The sequence below is a fragment of the Phascolarctos cinereus genome, unplaced genomic scaffold, assembly GCF_003287225.1.
Source record: "Phascolarctos cinereus isolate Bilbo 61053 unplaced genomic scaffold, phaCin_HiC Scaffold_7;HRSCAF=346, whole genome shotgun sequence".
Classification (NCBI taxonomy): Eukaryota; Metazoa; Chordata; class Mammalia; order Diprotodontia; family Phascolarctidae; genus Phascolarctos; species Phascolarctos cinereus.
In genome coordinates this window covers 60,371,428-60,385,873 of record NW_027556180.1, presented here as the reverse complement: position 1 = coordinate 60,385,873, position 14,446 = coordinate 60,371,428, and the positions used below count along the sequence as shown (strand labels likewise).

The 14,446-nt window shown below is 38.0% G+C and overlaps 1 pseudogene; it reads left to right on the top strand.

Annotated features, from left to right (window-relative positions):
* The first annotated feature begins 9,689 nt into the window (after nucleotides 1-9,689).
* Nucleotides 9,690-10,123, top strand: LOC110200245 (large ribosomal subunit protein eL27 pseudogene; annotated as a pseudogene).
* Nucleotides 10,124-14,446: the final 4,323 nt, after the last annotated feature.

Below are 14,446 nucleotides of genomic sequence, written 5' to 3'. Positions count from 1 at the left end.
AAATTGTCATCCTACTCTAATGAGTCAGTACTTGGTTTGGGAAAGAATATTAGTATTTGTATTTTGTAACATTATGCACTGTGGGGGTGTGATAAGCATTTTCTCTAGAAATACAGCTTACAACTATTCTCTCTCTCTCTCTCTCTCTCTCTCTCTCTCTCTCTCTCTCTCTCTCTCTCTCTCTGTCTGTCTGTCTTTCTCTCTCTCTTCACTTCCCTATCTCTCTTTTCTCTCTCTTCTCTGTCTCTGTCTGTCTACCTCTTTCCCCCTCTCTTCTCTCTCTCCCTCTCTTTATCTTTTCCTCCCTTCATTCCTGCCTCCCTCTCTCCCATCTCCTTCTCCCCATCCCCTCCCATTCTCTCCTTTCCTTTCCTCTTCTTTCTCCTCCCCTACATTCATCCAGTGAGTTTGCTACCCCTTCCAACTTTGTGTCATCTATGGGGGAGAACAGCATTGCAGTCTATGCTTTCATGCTGATCAGATGAAGAGCTAATTCCTTCTGGGGGAGCCCCACTCTACTTTTGAACAGCTACAATTACTAGGAAGATTTTCTTAGCCACTGAAATGTGCTTTTCTGCAGTATTTACCCATTTCTTCTAGTTCTATCCTCTGGGGAGAGGGAAAACAAGTCTAATCTGTCTTCCATAGGACAGCTTTTCAAAGACTTACAAACAGCAATAAGTCCCACCCCCACCTCTGTGGTATGGCCTCTGGGCTCCTCACTGTTCTAGCTGTGCCCTTTAAGACATGTTCCAGTTTGACAAAGTCTTTACTAAAATGTGGTGTTTAAGATAGAATGCAATACCCTTGTTACAAAAATGTACAATCAAGCAAAACAAAGTCCCCAATTGGCTAAATTTTAAAAAAACAACTTTCTCAAATTGCAATAAATCTATTACCTCTCTATTAGAAAGAGGGTTAACTGTTTCATCATTAGCCCCTCTGGCTTCCATATCTCACTGCTGATGAATTTTCAGCTTGTAGTCCATTCAAATTCCCAGGTGTTAATCCCACTACTATGCCTCCCCAAACCTGTACTTGGACTGTTGTAAGTTTTTTTTTTTTCAGACTAGTGATCGATATTGCTGTTGTTTTTCCTTTGTGCTTTCAGAGGACCAAAACAACATCATGATGTCAGGGCCAACGTACAGTGTATCTTATGGTGGCGAATCAGACCAATATGAGCTGGGAATGTTCTACCACAGGTCAACACAAATAGTCTGTGTGGCCATTAGGGAGGGAGACATCTCTAAATTTACATGTCTCATGTTTCTTTTGACCTATCACAATTCTGCTTTGCTCCTAGAGCACGGCATCTTCCTTGATGAAGGCATGCCATGCTGAGTAGTCCTGTGTCTCCCATGTCTCACAATCAAAATCAAAATTCTTCAGAGAAACCTTGAGAGTATCCTTGTATCACTTCTGACCATCATGTGAGCCTTTGCGTTGTGTGAATTCTCTGTAAAATAGTCTTTTAGGCAAATGTGTTTGGCATTTGAACAACATGGCCAGCCCATCAGAGTTGTGTTCTCTGCAGTAGAGTTTGAATGCCTGGCACATCAGCTTGAGAGAGGACCTCAGTACCTTTGTCACTGATATGAGAAACTACCAGTGAGTAAGATATCTTTACTTATGCAGACTGGCAATGGCTTGGTGACTTATGATCTTAGAGAGCTGCCTGGGACACATTGTTGTCGTAGTTTAGTCATTCTGTCATGCCCTACTCTTCATGATCCCATGGACAGTATGTTTTCTCGGCAAAGATTCTGGAATTTTTTGCAATTTCCTTCTTCAGAGGATTAAGGCAAACAGAAGTTAAGCCACTTGCTCAGGGTCACACAGCAAGTAAGTGTCTGAGGTCAAATCTGAACTCAGGTCTTCCTGGCTCCAGGCCCAGCACTCTCTATCTATTGGGCCACCTAGCTGCCTTCCAGCTCCTGGGACACTGCAGAGATTAATTAGATTGTCAATGGTACAACTTAAATCCCGGGCTTCCTGCCTTCTGAGGTCCTTTCTCTCTCCACCAGGCAATAGTGCCTTTCACGGTTAGTTTTTCAAGCTTATGTAGAATTTTATATTTATGCCTATTAAATTCCACCTGATTAGAAATGGCTCAATGTTCTAGGTCATCAAGATCTTTTTTGATCCTGACTTTGACATCCAAAGTGTTAATTATCCCTCCAAGCTTTATGTCATCTGTAGGTTTGATAAGCAAATTAGGCTTCCTTCAAATTGAACAGATTACTACATGCAATAAATTTTGGTCTAATCCCTCAGGCAAAAGAAAAATTGGTAGCTTTATAGTATAGGCCTGCTGATAAGCTGGATATTTATTTTTAAATACTTTTTTTCAATTAGTGACTACATATTTTCTCTTCCATCTTCTCCCAATTGTAAAAAAAAAAAGAGAGAAAAAAACGGAACTCTTGTAGCAATTATGCTTAGATGAGAAAAATTCCTTAATTGACCACATCCAAAAATATATTTCTTATTATACAGTCTCAAGCTGTACACCTCTCTATCAAGTTATAAGTAGCATGCTTTATCGTTGGACCCTTGGAATTGTGGTTACTATTGGAATGCTAAGAATTCTTAAGTCTTTCAAAGTTGTTTGTCTTTATATTGGTGGTTTTATTGTACAAATTGGTCTCCTGATTCTCTTTATTTCACTCTGCATCAGTTCCTTCAAGTTTTCCCAGATTTGTCTAAAGCCAGCTCTTTCATCATTTCTTATGGTAAAATAGGATTTTGTTACATACATATAACTTTTTTTACTATTTCCCAATTGGTGAACATTCCTTTAGTTTCTAGTTCTTCCCCACTACAAAAAGAACTGCTATAAATATTTTGTATATATGTGCCCTTTCTCTCTCTTTTTTATTTCTTTGGAGTAGAGGACTAGTAGTAGAATCCCTGGTCATAAGAAATGCAGTTTAGTAAATCTCTTTACCAACAGTGCGTTAATGTGCCTGTTTTCTCAGAACCTCTCCAACATTTATTTTTGTCAATTTTGCAAACTGATAGGTATTGGGTAGAACCTCAGGGTTTCAATTAATTTGCATTTCTCTAATAGTTATTTGGAACATGTATTCATAGGGCAATTGATAGCTTGAATTACTTTCTTAGAAAACTGCCTATTCATATCCTTTGACTTTCAATTGGAGAATGGCTCTTGTTCTTACAATTTTCAATCAGTTCCTTACTTATCTTGAAAATGAGACCTTTATCAGAGACACTTGCCTTCATGTCTATTGTTTGATGACCAGTTACGTTTGGAGAGACTTATCACCAGTTTTGCTGAGAGATGATGAATATTTTGGCCACAGAAATACTCAAAAACCATGTAGGAAATTTTAGAAATGTTGTAGAAATGTATTCATCAGCCATCAGCATTTAATGGTTAATAACCTAACCTTTTCACACACAGACCTCTCAAACTCTGACCCTAGAATTCTAATGTTCTTATTTTGGGTTGACCTAGTTTCTTACTACATGTAGGTGCAGCTCTAGCCATGGGTTACTTGACTCCCCAGTCATCTTTTTTGCTAGCTAGCCTCTTTGCCCCACCTTCCTTCCAATTCTTGAACTGTAATAAAATCTGTCTTTGCTGCATGGAAAGGATATCTATTCCCCTCTAGTTGTGCTCATCATGTCTATAACTTTCCAGACCAAAGTACCTCTTCCTTGCTACCGTTTCCCTATATGTATTGTATTCCCTATTAGAATTTAAGCACCTGAAGGGTAGGGTTAGTCTTTGGAAAGAGTAAATATTTAATATCCATTAGAGTGCCTCCAGTATCAGATGTCCTAAGCAAAGATTGGACAGGATGGCTGTAGACTTGGTAACAAACACTTCCTGTAGGTCAGACTATACTTTGCCTTTTACTTGTCAATCTTCCTGTTTGAATTATGATAGGACAAGTAACCCAGAGGGCACTTTGATATGATTAGAAGTAAGACTTGGGTAGCACAAGGTCTGGAAGAAAGACGGTACTAGCAGGTTATTTATTTAGTGCTGTTACTTTAAGAGATTGTTTGGACATCCTGTCAAAACTCATCTAGAAAAATCTATTTCAAGCACTTTGGAAACCAGCTAAGTGGCATGATCAGTAGCTATGAAAGAAAATCATTCTGACAGGGAAAACTATATAAAATCTCAGTGGAAAAAAAATGAGGAAAAAGTTCCCCCACCCTGAAGGATCCTTGGGACCCTTGTGATTTTTTTTATACAAGCAAAGAAATTCTGAGCTTTCCTCTTCCATTTCTTATCTGAAAACATGAGAAAGGGCCAGATTTATTCATTAATGTGATTTGAAGGATGCCAAGGGAGGTGCTCTCTCTTTAATAAAATTACCTTCCCCACTGCCTGCTACCTTGTATTGGTACCTAAAATTCCCATCATTAAGTTACTCTTTGGAATTACCAGCACTGAAAACAATTGTTGTCTGAGAGGGACAGCACAGTAAACCATTGTTGACCATGATTAAGAGAGCAGAGAGATATATGGAATTTAAGAATAAAATCCGAACATATCTTGTTTCATAGTCCCTGGTTATCCACCCAGTGCTTTCCTTGATGCCTACCCTGCTATTGCTCCTTCTGGACCTCTTGAGACCAAGCATCGGTGACTTCATTTGTTTAGTTTGGGAACCACTACTTTGAGGCTGAGCTAACCTGGTTGGTGAGCTAGCCAAGGCAGATGCACATGATCTACAATTTCTAACTGTCCATGGTGACACCCAATGCTTCACATCCCATTTGACTGTCCACCCGAGCCATCTTCTCTGCATCCTTTATTTGTCACCTCCTGCTCTGGGAATAATGATTAAATTCATACTATTATTGCTTCAGGAAAGACTGGATCAATTGTCTCTCCTGTGACTCTATTCACCAACACTGTGATTTTCCAAACCAAAACACCCTCCCCTAACCACAACCACCTTAGAGTGAGAAGCAGTGGGTGGCACAGTGAAGAGTGTGAAGGGCCTGGGGTCAGCAAGACCTTGGTCCAAATCCAACCTCAGACACGTACTAGCTGTGTGACCACGCACAAGTTATTTAACCCCTGTTTGCCTTAATTTTCTTAGCTGTAAAATATGGATAATAATAATGCCTACCTTGCAGGATTGTTGTAAGCATTAAATGAAATAATATTTGTAAAAATCACTTAGCAGTGCCTGGCCCATAGCTGACATTTTATAAATGATTTCCCCCTTGTACGTACTGTATCTTCTTACCAGAATGGGAGCTCCTAAGGGATAGAGTTTATCTTGCTTTTATATTTCTGTCTTTTTGTTTTGGTGTTTTGGCACAGTGAGCACTTAATAAATGTTTTGTCAATCATTCATCCATCCATCCATTCATAAAGCAATCAGTTAATTAATTCATACATATGTATACATTTATATACACACACATACACATACATACAGATATACATACCACCTACCTTCATTCATTCAGACTCCTCAGGCTGGTAATGAAGATCCTCCATAGCTTGCTACCAATTTTATCTCATTTAACAACTCTTCCCCCACCCCCACCCCAATACATACTCACCAACTATTTAGCTTTATCCATTTAAGACAACTTGACATCATCTGTACATGTTCAATACTTACCTGCCTAGGACCTTGGCTTAAGCTATTCTGTTTAGAATACCGTCATACCTCCTTCTAGTTTCTTTTCTTTTGGCAAAAAAAACAAAGGCAAAATACTACGTATCTTTCAAGGCCCAATTCAAACATTACCTTCTCTATTAATCCTTGCCCTGTATTTTCAACTGGAAACAGTCTTTCCTTCTTTCAGCAATGAATAGCCCCTCCAGTCTCATACACTCTCCTAATCACACCTATCTCATCCTAACCAAACCTAACCAAAACATCCTGACCTATCATGACCTGTACCATCTTATTCCGTTCTGTGCTGTGCTATGCATCCTATTCTAATCCTATCCTATCCCATCCTATCCAGTCCTGTCCTGTCCTGTCCTATCTTAATTGTGTGTTACTGTATTGCATTGCATATTTGCATATGTATTTTATCTGTACCCTCCATAGACTATAAACACATTTCATAATTATCTTTCTTTTTGCCCCATCTCTTAGCACAGTGCTTCACATCCAAAGTGCTGAATACATAATCAGTGACTAAGTGATTGCATAAATGTACGAATAAGTGAATAATGTGCCACAAGGAGCTGGAAGTAGCTAAGGAAAGATAGTATTATATTGGGGTGGGGGGGTAGGCAATGAGTCCAGAAGTTGAAAGTGAAGGTGATGGGTTGGAGGCATTGCAAAATGGAGATGGAAGGTTACTGTTTCCTAGAGCCAGCCCTGGGAACATGTTTTTGGTATTGAGTGGTAATAATAATCCCCCAACTTCTTGCTATTGAGAAATGCAGTATTGCCACCCACAAACCAAACTGTATTAAGAATAGAGCAAATATTTTGAAAGTTTTAAAACTGCAAGGATGTTAAGTGACCCAGTCAATGCAGATGTCAGCTGTGAGGACTGTGTTTTTAAATCTTTTCAAAATCAGGCTGAAGTGGTCATAAATTTTGCAAATCATAGGTTAAAGGAAGCTGTGTAATCATAAACTAGAATATAATAAGACAAACTGATTAGAGAGAAAAAAAGCATAACTTGCTGTGATTGTCCTTAAAGAGATAATAAATAGCAGTGGTTCTAAAGAAATGGGGTCTCACACAACAATTCTCTAATATTCTAGTCTTCCACTGTTCCTAATTTGGATTTAGAGGCAAGGATTTTTACATCAAAGGAAGACTACAGTTTCTTTGTAATAAATACCACTATTGTATAGGAATGAGAAAGGCCCAAGAAGAATCTTTTTAGAATTTCCCCCAAACCACTTATAGCTTGATATAGAAAATTGGGAAAATTTAATGTCTCTGAAACTGACTGACATATGGATTCTTTTCACACACACACACACACACACACACACACACACACACACACACACACACCCCTTTTAATTTAAAGAAAAAAGAGAAGGAAAGAAAAATGCAAAATAATTGCACATTTAAGAAATAATCATCAGTGAGAAAGGGTATTACTAGAGCAGAAATCCAACAAATAGGTGGGAGTATATGAAAATTATTAAGATTCAAAGCTATAACTCAGAGCCAATGCCTCTAATGGATAGTAATAGAGGTGGGGGGGAATGAGTTGGAGTACAGACGGTGTGTGTATGTGTGTGTGAATACATAAACATGTCATGAACTTTGCAATCTTTGTCTAACATTGATTTAAGTGACATACCAAAAAAATAGGCCCCTATGAGCCACAAGAAGAATTTTATGACATGAAAAAAAATTGTGAGTAATGTGAATATTGGCCGAGAAGGACCTACTTAGTCCTTATAGTATGCTCAGATTTGCCTTTCCTCATGAGTTATACAGAAGAGGCACAGATATTCCCTTCTCAGTTTCCATCCAACACAGAGAGACTAGGAGAGTACATTGTTGGGCATGAGCATTGAGAGCCTGAAAGAGTATGGTAATGAAGAGGATGATGATTTGAGAGAGGGTGAGCCAGACATGTGCATGCATACAAAAGTTTCTATCTGATCATCTTTTGCTCTATTCCCCAACTTTCGAGTGAGAATTAGGCTGCTTGGGGGGGGGGTGCACTAATGCTACTTTGTTTTATTCTTTCCTGATTTTAAGTGAAGGAGTTTCCAGAGATGGGAGTTTCCCAGTGAGTAGTAAGTTGTTGTTTTCGTTTGTCCTTTGTCCTGGAAGAGGACCATGATATCAGGTTGGTGATGCCATGACTTGCAAGTGAATTGGATTTAAGTGAGGAAGAGCTGTGCAAAGTCATCAGCCTCACTTTCTCCTCCAGAGTCATCTGGGTCAAGTGGCAAGATACAAATCAATACCAAACAGTGAGACTAAAAGATCCATCAAAGCCACCGAGGTTCCCATGGACTATCAGCTGGCAGCTGAATCTAACATAGCAATGCTAGCTAAAAACAGATGAAGCATCTGAAGATGGAGGTGAAAAGAGTGCCCTTCCCCAAACAGCAGAAATTTCAGGGATCGTGAACTAAGGGGATGGAGAAAAATTCAGATTATGAACTCTAGAAAGCCATCAATTGACCAAACCCAACATGAAGAAGGGAAGAAAAGACAGATGGAATCAGGACTCAGGAGGGGCCCCCTGGCCACACATATTCTTTCCATGTACACTTTATTGTCATTGTACTCTTAGTTTTGCTCCACTCTCTCTAGGGACATTTTGTGTTCAAGGGTACTGGAGAGTACTCATAGAATGGAAGAAAAGTGCTATAACCACTGTTCTGTCTATGCCTTCACAGTAAAAAGTCTTTTCTAGAAGATAGTAGATTTTTACTGGTTAATTGGTTTTGGAGGCACACCTGATACAGGCTCATCAACAATGGTCTGATGGCACAACCCCTCAGGGTTACTTCTAGAACACTGAGAGGAGTCATTGCCCTATGGAACCCTAACCTGTCAGTGCAGTGTGAGTAAATGGGATCCAGTGGGAAATGCTATTTGTGCATATATAAAAAGTCAGATTCAAAATATGCCTCCCTCTGGAGCCTCCTTACATGGCTGACTCTAGGCAGCTATCTGCTTTGCTTAATTTAGCCCTAGAATAAACTCTGGTTATATCAACAGCCATAACTCAAAGAAGAGCTGTTTTAGTTTCCAAGTATCATAACTGAGATAGCATCAGATCAGAAACCAGCTGTGTGAAGATATTTACTTCAATTGCTTTGGGTCCATAATTGTAAAAGTCCCCTCCTAATTAATGAGTTTTTAGTGCTTTCTCCCTCCAAACTATTTTGTATTTATCTTGTATATTTCTTGCCCCCCCACCTTCTTCTATAAAAAAATTCCTTGAGGATGGATTTTTTTAATCATCATCACAATGTTTGACATTGTTTGAATGAATAAATGAACAAGTGAATGAATAAAAGTGAATGTTATTCATGTGTGTGGAATCTTGTTGTATAAATTAATCATTTAAAAATTTTATTGCTTTAGCTTTTTTTATACCAGTCACCTCCTGATATTTCCTCCCCACCAAGTACCAAGCCCTTGGCCAAGCAAAACTGACCAACACAGCAACCAAAGTGTATATTACATGTAGTAACTGTAGCCCTTCTTTTGAAATTGAAAAACTATGTCTTATCACCTGTCTTCTGGGTTTTAAACTGATCATTGCATTTCATTTGAGTTCAGCTGCCTTTTGGCATTATTTTAATTTACATTATTGCTATTTTCTATAGCTTTCTATTGGTTCATATGTGTTCTCCTATTTCTCTGAACTAATCTTACTTATTATGGCATAATAAAATCTCACCACACCAATATGCCACAAATTGTGCATCTATTCACTAATTGATGATCACCTAGTTTGTTTTTGGCTTGCATGTTTTGTTGTTGTTTGCTTTGACAAATATTGCTGTGAGCTGGGCTCCGGACCGCGGTAGGATCCGCTGCCATCCGTGCCCTACGAACCACTGGGGCCCTGGAGAGCTTCTCAGCTAGGACCCCAGGGACCTCCGGGCCTGCGGGATGGGCGGGGATGTGGGCCCGCGGGGAGGCTGAAAGAGCCGGGGCTGGTTCTGGGCTCCGCGGTGCCCGAGGCTTTCCCGGCGCTTAGGGGTCTTTTCTTGCTGCGTTCTCTCCACAGAAATGGGCAAGTTCATGAAACCCAGGAACGTGGTGCTCGTCCCAGCCGGGCGGTACTCCGTGCGCAAAGCCGCCATCGTCGAGAACATTGATGATGGGACCTCCGACAGGCCCTACAGCCATGCCTTGGTGGCAGGTATTGACCGCTTCCCTGGCAAAGTGACTGCAGCAGTGGGGAAAAAGAAGATTACTAAGAGGTCAAAAATCAAGTCTTCCGTGAAAGTTTATAACTACAACCACCTCATGCCCACCAGATACTCTGTGGATATCCCATTGGACAAACAGTTGTCAACAAGGATGTGTTCCATGACCCTGCACTAAAACGTAAGGCGAGGAGGGAGGCCAAGGTCAAATTTGAGGAAAGGTACAAGACAGGAAAAAACAAGTGGTTCTTCCAGAAGCTACGGTTTAGAACTACTTTCTTGGTCGATAAATAAAATGTTTATTACAAGTAAAAAAAATGTTGCTGTGAATATTTTGGCATATATGGGACATTTCTTTCTATCTTTGACTTTTTCAGGCTGTATGTCCATTTCTGGGATCACTTTTCTCATAAAATTTAAATAGTTTTCCAAAATGGTTAGACTAATTTAAAATTTCACTAACAGCATTACAATGCTAGATTTCCCACATTTCCAAAATTTATTTTTTCTGACTTTGTCTATATTTGCCAATTAGATATTAACTTTCTTTTTTCTTTCTTTCTTCTTTCTTTCTTTCTTTCTTTCTTTCTTTCTTTCTTTCTTTCTTTCTTTCTTTCTTTCTTTCTTTCTTTCTGATTTTGAAATGTGTGTCTTGGATTCTTAGGATTTTTGTTGAATCATGATACTTTGTAAATTCTACTTCCATATAAAAGAACAATCTTTACCTCATTGGTTTGTAATGTTTTGTCATTGCTAAGAAAAGACTGTCAATATAAAAGGCCACAGGATGGGTGAAATAGGATACAGTTAGGTACAGAGATTAGAGACATCCACTGAAAGGGAGCAAGCTATCTGCTTAGGTCCAAGTATTGGATTAAAGAAATATTAGGTAGAGACAGTTGGAGTAAAAGGGCAACATGGCAGGTGGCAGATGATCTAGACAGGTGGCTGGTTTCCAGAAAGTACCATAGTGGAGAATACCGTTGGATATTTGTAATTCAATTCACTTTTATGTAGACCTGGGTTCAATTCCTGCCTTTGAAATATATCATCTGTGTGACCGCAAGCAAATCGCTTAGCCTGTCAATGTCCCAAGACAACTCTCTAAGATTACAAATTGAAGAGTATGTGCTTACCTGCATTGATATAAGATGTTTCATCACCTGAATTTCTCTCTGTCAGTGAAATAAAGGTCAAATCTGCATCCCTATAATAGGGCAGAATAGTTTCTAGCAATTTGTTTCTTTTTTGTCTGTTACTATTTCTCCTTTTTCATTTTGATAATTTTGGTTTTCCTTTTTTAAAAAAATCAAATAGCTTAAGTTTTTTTCTATTTTATTTACCTTTTCAAAAGAACTACTAGTTTTAAAAATATTTTTTGTATTCACCTTTTAAATCTTTTCTTTGGTTTACAAAATTTGTTTATATCAAATTTGCATTTATTTGAGAATTTTTTGATTTGCCATTTTTCTAGTGTTTTTAGTACATGATTAATTCATTAATATCCTGTTTCTCTTTGGTTGATGAATATATTTTGACATACAAATTCCTCCAAGGACTGTTTTGCCTGTATTCTTTAGCACTGTACTTGACACATAGTAGGAACCTTATGTTTATTCATTGATCATTTTACCATGTTGTTTCTGTTATAATTTAATTTGATAAATGTACCTATTATTTCTATGATTTATTTTTTGGCCACACATTCTATAGGATTAAGTTATTTAACCTCCATTTAAGTCTGAATCTTTTGTTCAAATTCTTCTTGTTGATTGTAATTTTTATTGTATTATGGTCAGTAAATTATTTGTTTTAAAAATGCAGAAGGAGACACTAAGACAATTTCTTTTAACAGCTGAAATTAGTTGTACATATTATACATGCAGATATACATATATAATATATACACATACATAATACATATCATAATACATATATGAATCTATGTATGTATGCACATATACATAGATGGGTACTAGACTTTTGACTTCATTGGCACAAGGAACTCCTGGGTCTTCACAGTGAGGAAACACCCTATATCCTCTTCCTGGGTAAATTTTCACCTTCTTTTCAACACAAGGTCTTTGAAATTGCCTAGGGCACTAGGGAGTTAAACGTGAGGATTACATAGCCAGCATGTGTTAGAAATGGGACTTCAGCTGAGGTATTTTTGGATTGGAAGCAGCACTCTATATTGATTAGAAAACGCTGTCCCTCAGTCTTCTTTGCCTCCCACCAAAAAAAGCCCCAACACACTTGGGGTCTTTGTTGAACCCAAAGTGCTTGATGATATGAGATGTTTTGCCCCCTTTCACTGCATGTAACAGAAAGTCATGCTTTCTTGAGTCAATTTCTTTCTTGTTCGATTTATAATATTGATATTTTTGTTGATGACATTTAACAAAAAAAAATTACGAAAGTCACTTCTTGTCTGTCTGTAGGTTTGGGGGTGGAGTGGGGTACAGGACGCAGACCAATATGTACTCTTGTATACCACAGTTCCTGCTGCACCTTGGATATCTCCTGGGATACCCAGGAAATGCATGTGTACCCCTTGTATCTTGATCACACTAAGAATGGTTTTATAGATGAACCCCTTTTTGAGAATCACAGAACCTCAAAGTGAGAAGTCATCACATAGACCATGTAGACCAACCCACACTTGAATCCAGAATCACACAAGAATCCCTTCTAGAGTAAACATGTGATCTATAAAAATCTATAGTTCCAAAACAAATAACTTTGGGGATGATTATTTTTCTTACACATGAATTCTTCACTTTATAAAAAGTTCACCACAGTGTTCTGTTAAAACAGTGAGCCCCCTTAATTAAATACGTAAGTAAATCTGCCTAGAAATTTTCAGGAACTCATTCATCTACTGAGTAATGTATGCCTTCATATGATACACAGCACAAATAAACAGATAGTTCTACACAATAAAAATCACTTACATTTATATAGAACTTTACAGTTTATAAAATGATTTCCTCACAACAGCTCTGTGAAGTTGTTTGGCCCGTAAGTCATGGTAAACAATAAATGTTGCAGTTCAGATTTGAACTCAGCTTTTCTGATTTCCAGTCCAAAACTGTTTCCCTGTAGCTTTACTTTTACTTTACACACACACACACACACACACACACACACACACACACACACACACACTGTGTTTACTCTTTCAGGTGGTGCTTGATATATGTTTACTCTGTTCCCTGGACACTTTGACAAGGAAGAAAATTGCATCTTGTTATTTTGACTCCTGGGGAAAATGAGCTGATTAGCTCCTTCTGACTTTTAGTCTCTGCTTTAATCATTCATTGAAAGCAGGTTGCAGGTTCTCCATTAACACTAATGACTGAACTAATGGCTTCATGCCTGGTGTTTTTAATTTTTATTTTTTAAATCAATGTTGCTAGTGATATTATTGCTGACTAAGTTTCTTTAATCTCACAGCAGATATTTGCCCCCAGGGATAGGTTTTATTTAACACATCAAGGAAAAGGAAAAAAAAACAGCTAGCTGATAGTACAGTAAAATGTAGCTTTATGTCAACCTGACATCTGCCATTCAAATAAAAATAGTGAATTTTAAATGTTTACATTACCAGTACAACACATATATTCTAATGTATATTCACTTGAACACATGTTATTTACATGCATATGTTATATACTGATGATACATACATGTAAATGTAAATCTATCCATATATAATACACACACACCTATATAGAGAGAGACACACATATGTATGTGTGTCCTCAACTTTTGAAAAGGTGCAGGACAACATAGACATGTAAATGAATGGCACAGACGATATCTATATCTACATACACATATGTATATATAAATATATATGAGTGTGTATGTGGGTGTATACACCTCCACCTCCACACACACACGCAAACAAGTATTTAAGTGCTTATCATGTGCTAAACAATAAGGATAAAAGGAAAAAGTGAAAATAATCCTTACCTTCAAGAGGCTTACATGCTAATGGAAATAAAGGAAGATTCACCAATGAAATCACAGCTGACATTCATGTAGTGTTTTATAGTTTAGAAAGTGCATTACACATATTATTTCCTTTGATTTTTACAATAATACTATGAAATAGCAAGAGTGATCATGACAACATATTACATTATCCTACTTTTGAGTATTCAATTTTCACCATAGTTTAAGGTCGTTGATGTATTAGATTGCTCCTTTCACACGAGGAAACTGAGGTGAGTGTAACAATAGTGGATTGTAACAATGGATTTGGAGTCAGAGGATGTGGGTCCAGAATCAAACTCTATTGCTTAATACCTTAGTAATGACTTCATCTCTCATTGCCTTAGTTTCCTCATTTCAAAAATTAGAGAACTGCACCTAGATGACCTCAGAGATCTCTTCCTTAGCAAAGAACCCCAATATTTGTCTGAGGCAACAGAATCACAAAGTTTGGGCTCTGATTCATGTCTTTTGGAAAAGTTGGGTGGTGTAGTAGCTAATTTCATCTTGGATGTCTAAGGTAAAAGCGTGAGCATTATCCCTGTCCAGAAGTTTGGGGAACAATTTCATTCATAATGCACTTTGATGGTGTAATGGAAAGAGTGTTGGATTGAAGAC